The sequence below is a fragment of the Podarcis liolepis genome, assembly GCF_965112155.1.
Source record: "Podarcis liolepis genome assembly, chromosome: 3".
NCBI classification, from domain to species: Eukaryota; Metazoa; Chordata; class Lepidosauria; order Squamata; family Lacertidae; genus Podarcis; species Podarcis liolepis.
In genome coordinates this window covers 61,110,749-61,119,701 of record NC_139557.1, presented here as the reverse complement: position 1 = coordinate 61,119,701, position 8,953 = coordinate 61,110,749, and positions in this window count along the sequence as shown.

Sequence of the window (8,953 nt, the reverse complement as noted above, 5' to 3'; positions counted from 1 at the left end):
CCAGATCAGTGTTGATGTCATGCGTTTAATAATAACAAAACCCAGGACATAGAGCTTACAGAATGCACACAAATGTAAAGTGTATCTGCAGCCATGATACCAGTGGGGGGAAATCCTCTACACACAAGGGAAATTGGCTAACTCTGAACTTCTTAAGAACGCTTTTGACACATTTTTAAATGTATTTTAAATACATTTAAACCATATTTATTTCTTTACAATTATATAGAGAGACTGAAATAAAATATCATGGTGTCATACAAGGAAAATGTCAAGAAGCATATCCTATAAAAACAATAAAGACTGGCCCACTGTATATCAGTCTATGTATTTTGGCATATCCATTTCATTTGCAATTATCTTTATTCATTTTCCAGTGGTAGAAGCACTCCTTTTAGTCTGATGGTCATGGTCCCTCACAGGGAACCTTTGGGGTGGGGGGACACACACTGGGGGGGGGGGCAGAGGCAAAAAGTGGGTTGAACAGCAGATGTAGCTGATGTTTCAGCCATGCAGAAACCAGAGGCATCTATTTACACACATAGGCTACATACACCCCATCCAGGCAAGCAAGAACCATTCTCACCATTCAAGGACACATTCCAGCTAAGCTAAAGCCCTTGAAGAGAATGCAGAGCAGGCCTGGAGAGGACATGGCCTGGCACAGGGTGAAGTTCTGAGGGCCAGACAGAGAGGATTGGAGGGCCTCTTTCAGCCTCCAGGGCCTGACATTTCTCACTCCTGCCATACATCCTTGAAGTCAACAAGGTTTTGCTGTAACTTAACTTGAGCTGAGACTCTCACTCTGTCTTGAAGATGCTAAGCTGGACCAATTATTCCTTAACTTTACATCATTGTACAATATGTCCAGGAAAACCTGGACATGTCCTCTTTTGGGGGGCCAACATGCCCATCTAGGCAGATTTTTACATTTTAAAGGAAATGTCTGGGTTTGGGGGGCTTGGGCTGCTCTGCACACTGTGTCCACTACCAGCCTGAGTCAGCCCCGGATGCCTCTTTCCCTGGCTCAGGCTGGCAGCAGCTCAGGCTGTCATCTTTTTTGCTCTTCAGGATATGGCAACCTGATATTTACACATTACAAAGAACAAGAAGCAGAGGTCATAAAAGAGCTCAAGGAATACGACTGAAATAATAGTTCAGGTTTGACATTTCCCAAGTGAGGCACACTTTTTTGTCAGAAGCAAACAGCTGAGAAGTAAGTGCCCCCAAGGGGAAGCCCAGTATATTGATGTCTCCCAAGCAGCTTTTGCATCCCCTATGAATATTCTTCAGAAAAGTCAAAAGCTATTTTAGGTATACCTGTAAACACCTGTATGAAACCTCTCTTCCGACACCATATCTTGGGCTATGCTCATAATTGCTTATTTGCTGGAATGTTGCTTTTATTAGGGTTGTCAGGTCAGGAGTACCCCAGATCCTGGGATTTTGAGGCCCAAACCTGAGGTCTAGAGGCAGGCCTCAGTGATGTCATGATGACGGGTCATGGTGATGTCATTAAACATGACACATTAAGTAATAACCATGGTGCAGAACCTGAAAAGGAAGATGGCCTTGCAACCTATGTTGGTTGTGAACTGCTCTTGTGAACAGCTGGTGGTAATGATGCAAAGCCAGTCAGTACTGTATATATTTCTACTTTCCTTCTGACCTCTCTATTTACACACCCTGATCACTAACCCTTATACCATTATACACTTTCTTACTTTGTAAGGTGACTCTTTAAGACATTCTTGCTTGTTCAGAAAACAAGAACACCACATTTAGGAGTTCATAGGAGCACATTGCATTAACATCAGTATACAAAATCAGCTGTGGTGCAGGTCTGCCTGTCTGGCATATAAATCAGTCTAGCAGAAGTGGGGAGCAATCTGGTGGGAGTGGGGGTACTAGCACAAAGCAGCTTATGGCCAGATTAACTTCCACAGCCTCTGATTGAAACAGAAACACACAGAAATGATCTATTTCCGAAGCTCAGACACAGGATGTGCCAGGAGTTGTAGTCCACCAAAACAAAAATGGCAAATGTCACAGCAAGACCTTTACAAATTTCTACTTTCCACACAATTCTACTTCTACTTTAGACACAATTTATTCACCAACCTCTGTGTTTAAGACATGTGGGGGAGAGGAGCCCCCCCAAAAGCACTGGGCTGGTAGAAACACATTTTGTGAATTAAAATAGCTTCAGGCTCTGGGGAGGGTCTCCTCATGAGCCAGGAGGAGTCTCCGGGGAGCTGATATGTGATTTCAGTTACACGTGCGGGGGCCCAGAACATAACCCAGGCATAAATTGGGAGTTGCGTGTACAAAAAAATTAACAAAAAACCCCCTTAACATTCAATAAAAATAATACAGAATGGGCTATTGACTTTCAGTCTCTCTGTGTTTGCATATTCATTCTATCTGCAATTCTTTCTCTCCATACTCCAGGAGTGGAAAACCCCTTGTCAGCCTGATGAGCAATTTCTCTCATGCAGAACCTTCTGGGGCCCACATATCACTGGACAAAAAGCAGATGGAGCATTCATGTATGCTACAACAGCAGCAAGAATACTCATTGCAAAGTATTGGAAGACACAAGATCTACCCACTCTGGAAGAATGGCAGATGAAGGTGATTGACTACATGGAATTGGCAGAAATGACTGGCAGAATCCGAGACCAGGGAGAAGAGTTAGTGAAAGAAGACTGGAAGAAATTTAAAGACTATTTACAGAAATATTGTAAAATTGATGAATGTTAGAAGAATGTTGGAAAGAAACTAAGGGGTTTCTAGCTGTAATGCTTTAGGAGATACGAAAAAAAAATGTTTACAAATGGGTAAAGGCTTAATGGTAAGGATTTGCTGAACTAACAAATTGAAGTGGAATACAAAGAAGGGAGGTATGAGGAGGTCTGGGGAAATAAGCGTAAGGAAGATATGTTATGGAAAATTATTTGTTTTTTAATTGTTTTTATGTTGTATTTTGTATTTTGTTTCTTTTTATTTTTCATTTTCATTGTTATATTTTAAAAACTTTAATAAATATCTTTGGGGGGGGGGGACAAAAAGCAGATGGAGCAACAGGTGCCCCTCTTGCCTTAGTACAGTAGGTAACAGTCCAGCCTTGCCAAGCCAGGGGTTTCTACACCCACCCATATTCCACATATGCATTTCTCAAATGGGGCAAGTGAGAGGCAGGATCATGATTCAAGGACACCTTCCAGCCAGGCAAAAGCACTTGAGGAGGATGAAGAGCAGGGCTGGTGAGGGTGAGACCTGGGGACAGTTCTGAGGGCCAAGCAGAGAGGATTGGAGGACCTCCTTCATAAGCCAAGGTCTGATGTTCCCCACCTCTGCCAAACACCCTTGAAATCAACAAAGGTTTTGCTGTAACTTGATGGAAGCTGAGACTGTCGTTCTCTCTTGAACACGCTAGGCTGCAGTAATTCTTTCTGAACTTTGTGTAATTGTAAAAGAAGCTCATGGGCTTTACTTACACGTACCTAGAATAACAAGGAGAGCTCACAAAAAAAGCCCAGGGAGTACAGCTGAAATAATTGTTCAGGTCTGACACTTCAAACACCTTTTGTCGGAAGTAAACAGCTCAGAAGAGACCACAAAAGTAAGTGCCCTCAGGGGAGATGTACAATACACTGATGTCTCACAAGCAAGTTTTACATCACCAGTGAATATTATTTAGAAACATCTGTATGACTAAACTGGGAACTTTTCTTTTGACACCAGTTTTTGAACTGGGGCTATGCCCATAATTGTTTATTGGAATTTCATTATGTTATTTGCAGTCTTCCATATAAAGCACACCAACCTTGTCTTGCGCCTCAGAGAATGGCTGTAGCTCAGTGGAAGAGGTTCTGCTTTGCATACAGAAGGTCCCAGGTTTAATCCCCATAATATCCAGGTAGGGCTTGAAAAGGCTTCTGCCCAAAATGCAAGACAGCTGCTGCCACTCATTGCAGACAATATGGAGGTATATGCACTAATTCAATTCGATGCAGGATAAGATAGCTTCCTATGTTTGCGTGTTCAGACCCAGCGACCTCCCCCCTAAATACACTCCAATTTGACTCAAATTTTAGTTTTGGTTTTTGGCAGAATTTAGGCCACAACTTAATTGATTACAGAAAAGTGAGTGGCTGCATAGGCTCTGGTTCGACTAGCTCCCTGCACCCTTGCAGGTAGTGCTGACCCAGAGCTCCATCATAGGTCAGCCAAGGGTGAACACCTGAAGTAGGTGAAAGGCCCGGGAACAGACTCTGTTCACTCCCCAGATGCTCCCCTGGACTCAGGCACGGGCACAACCCCCTCTCGGGGGTTGACCAAACCAAGTTGAGTCCCTGGATTCCTTCAACGGAATACAGTGGTACCTCGGGTTACAGACGCTTCAGGTTACAGAGTCCGCTAACCCAGAAATAGTACCTCAGGTTAAGAACTTTGCTTCAGGATGAGAACAGAAATTGTGTGGTGGCAGTGGGAGGCCCCATTAGCTAAAATGGTACCTCAGGTTAAGAACAGTTTCAAGTTAAGAACGGACCTCCAGAACGAACTAATTTCTTAACTCGAGGTACCACTGTACCCTTAACATAGGGATGGCAAACCGTTTTCACATCCCTATCACCTGAACCAGTGCCTATCCGCAACCTTACAAGTTATGACGATTTGCTACGCGGCAGGCAAAACCCAAATGGCAACAGCCAATCAGCCAAGTGGGGAAAATTCCTGCCATGCCCCTGTCCCAACGACAGACGACACACGACGGCATAGCAAGGTCAATCACAAAATGCCCTAAATATAGGGAGAGGTGGGCGGGTGTTCCGAAGCACAAGCTGAAAGAGGAAGCTCTGGGTCACGTGCATAGGTATATATAGGTCCCTCGATCCATTTAGACTGCACCCAATTGGCCAGATTCAACCCAGCAATGAGGGACCTACCAATCGGGTGTTGTAGCTGTCCAATATACCCACCCACAACCAGGAGGTCAGTCTCCAGGTCTTACCGCAACATGTGCCCTCTTTTAGGGAGGAGATGCTTTATCCAGCATGACCAAAGACATTAGGGTAGTCCTTGAAGTCAACAGGCCAGCCTCCCTATTCAACACTCAATGCAGTTTCTAGAGCATTCAGTTTTTTAGCACCAGCGGTCTGATTTACAAAGACCCGGTCCCAATCCTGGAGAGGAGTCTTAGGTGCTCTGACTCTATTCATCTCTACCTTGGATTTGTCTGTAGCAAATCACAGAAACCTGGCGGGTAGTTGAGCTGTCCATTGACAGAGACAGGATGTCCTGATCCTAGGCAGAAACATCAGGACTGTGCTGGGAATTAGACAGTTGTTCCCATTCTTTTTCTGGCCCATAATAATCTCTGTCATACCTATGGTGTTTCCTTGAGCAGCACGTTGGGCAGGGGGTGATTGTGTGGTTGACCCTAAAGTGTGACTCTAAGCCTTCACAAAGTATATAGTAAAACAGTACAAAGAAGATGCTGTTTGGGTTGGCTTACTTGCTAACAAACAACTGTTGTTATACTGCTGCTTTTAAAACACTTTTTGCAAGCACCCAAAATATCATTATAGTTTTCTCTCAGCATTCTACTGTCCTGTCAAGACCTGAGCAAGTTCTGTACCTCTCAGATTTTTCCCCCTCTATCACTGCTGCATCCCACCCATCCACCAAAAAGCGCAAGGCAGATTACATGGACTGCTCTCATTTCATCAACACAACAATACGCTGAGGTTAGGCTGAAAGACAATCCGTGCTTTCCAACTCTAGACATGCTCAGAGTTTAGTCATTAATTTCAAAGGGTCTGCACTGAAGACAGGTGATACAACCCAACAACATGTCTAAGGAATAATAACATTGCCTGCCCTCCTTGCATATTGTCGTCCAAGCTTGCAATATTTGGTTGATAAGGTAAAATATTTATACGAAGCTTCCAGTAAAGGAATATGTAAGTAATATGGATGAGAATGAGAAATGTCTCACAAGAAAATGCAGCTCATCTTAAAGAAAGTAGAATTGCAACTTAATCGAAGAGGTAGGAATGACGAGAGGGACCTTTTCTGGGACTTAGATGAGAGGGAACAGGCCAAATCTGTGGGGAAAACAGTGGACAGTTAGAGCAACATTATTATAGGCAGGACATGTATAGGCAATTGGTGACCCTGCTGTTAAGATTAAACAGCCAAGTGAGTAATGAGCATGGAGGTCTGTACATCACAGGACATTTGACAGCCAGCAACATTGCTGTTGCTGAAGACACATGTGCCTTGCTGACCACACCTTCAGTTACACTGTTCATTAGAAAGGACGGGATTATATAAGGCATTGACTGACTTCAGACTTCCCAGCTGAAGAGAAACTCTGGAAGTTAAGGTGGTGGGCAACAGCAGGTAATCCTTACTGTACTTTGTTCTATTTCAACCCAACTACAAGAAATTGGATTTTCATTTTCATGTATATGATCCAAGTCTTTATACTAATTACACGTGCATTTCAGTTACTTTTTAAAAAAAGTTTCAGATAAACTACTGATTGACTTTGTCTTAATTCTGGCTTTAAAGAATGTAACAAATTCAAATCATCCAGACTAATTGTTGGAGACTTCCAAAAACAGAAAGACACACACACACACACACCTTGGAAATTTACTTCAGTACTGTCCTTTATCCTGGTTTATTTGCTTTGTAAAAGAGAGGTTTGATATTTAAACTGTGATACTAGACCATAGAAATCAATAAATGTTGACTATTTTTTTTTAATCTTTTGGATGTGAGATTTTCAGTCCTGTAATTCTGTTTATATTTTTTCAGTAACTGGAAATGAAGAAACACCCTTTTTAAAAAACCTGAAACTTTTTTTTTGGAAATTGTGAGAAATAAAGTTCCCACCACCACCATTACATAAACATTTATTTTGTTCTCCTCTTCATCTACATAACCAATTTTTCATTTTTAAAAACAGATTTATGAAAATACAAAAGGGAATCATAACCAAGCAAAGATTGAAGATTGAAAAATACACCGTTGTGCACACAGTGCAATATTCCCATATGCACGTACAGTATTCTAAACAAATATGTAGATTTACTGAAGTAGCCCAAATCACCCTTTTCCAACACTGAGCCATGCTGTCACTTACTTGGGGGTAAATCCCATTGAAAGTATGAGGACTTTCCTCTGAGTGAACAAGCAGAAGATAAAGCTGTAAATTATGTAACAAGTCAATTTTTAAATTCACCCTAACAACCCTGTTTCCTGTATAGACTTATGACTTCTAGGAGAAGGTGGCCGAGTCAACCCTGCTAGATGGGCAGGGTTTAAACAATAAAATTATTATTATTATTATTATCAGAGGTGAGACAAAGGGAAAATGCTCTTCTTATGTCTGTATCTATAGCTATCTGACTATCTACCTCTCTATTGAGAGGGGGGCATATTTAAGATACCCCAGAAATGCACTTTGTCTTTTTGGAGAGTTGTTGTTGCATTTATTTTTTATTTGCAATGTTTTATACAACATTTTAAAGTCTTCTCAGTATGGAAATATTGCCCCACCACCACATTAGTCCTGTAAACCCTGAAGAATGCTGTGAATGCTGTTACAGAGCAAGCATGTAGTTGCGCCTCTAGAATGGGTGCAGCCAAAAACAAAATCCTCCTACCCCAGGCAACCTTATGGTCATAATAAAGTGTCATGGCATTCAGGCGAAACAAAAAACAAACAAAACAGAACTAGTGAGCACTCACAAACCTCCTAATTCACATTAATTTCCCTGTAACACTTCACTGTACTTAAATCAGGGTGATTTAAAAGTGAGAAGGTGGATTTTGTCCATTCTTTGTCCACTTAAAAGTGGGAAGGGGATCTTAGTCTGCTTTCGTGATCATGAATACAGTATAGAACTAGAGGAGGAGGCTATTACAGATTAATGAATCAATAGGAAAAGGATGTGATTTTGTGTATGTATGAAACTAGTGGGGTTACACCAGTTTGACTGATCACCTAGTTTTGTAATAATATTCCTTGAGCCAGACAGACTCTCTCCTAAGGATTCTTTGTACAAATATTACACTCTGTGCTTCATAATTACCAGGCAAAGTTCAAGGTTTTGGTATCAACAAATAATGCCCTATTAGAGGCGAGGGAGAAATTTGGTTCAGTTCACATTTAATGGTGAACCTACTAAATTCACTTTCCAAAATTATTTTAAGAAAATACAGCCATCTTTCTACATTTGCACTTCTCCAAATTCTGTAGTGCATTCTCCAGCCAAGTAACATGTATAAAAGTAGGGTAATAAAATCAGATATTAGTGAAACTAGCACACAGAGGTGCACTTAGTTAGGGGAAATTGTTTTGCAAAAATGTATATATGTCACTCAAATGCTGTTGAATATTCATGAGAACATCACAAGAAAAGAATATCACAAACTGATGTGGAAATATGGAAAACTGAACTTAAGATCAGGAAAATGAAAGAAACTGAAATGGAGATGGCTCCTTTGGAGCCAGGCACCAGGTAACTTGAAATACTTCCTTTCCCCTTATATACCCAGTAGGTCACTGCTGCTGTCTGCAGGAGAGTATCTACTCCAAGTCCCTTAAATATTACTATTTATATTTTCCAGACACAGTTGGAAGGCATTTTTTGTTTCGACCAGCTTTTCCAGCTGGGCAAAAAGATGTTTATTCTGTATTTCAAAGTGTCATCTTTTGTGCCTTAAAAAAGGAAAGAGAGACAATTTTAGTTGTTTGCTTGGTGTGTTTGTAAATCACCTTGAGACTCACGTGGGAGGTGATTCATAAATTAATGAACTCGGTCATATAATAAAATAAGTAGCTACGTATTTACGCCCACCCTCCCTCAGATACAGAAGAAAGATTGCCAGAGCCAAAACAGCTGAGAGGGGCAGAAAGAAGTGGTGGAGAAGA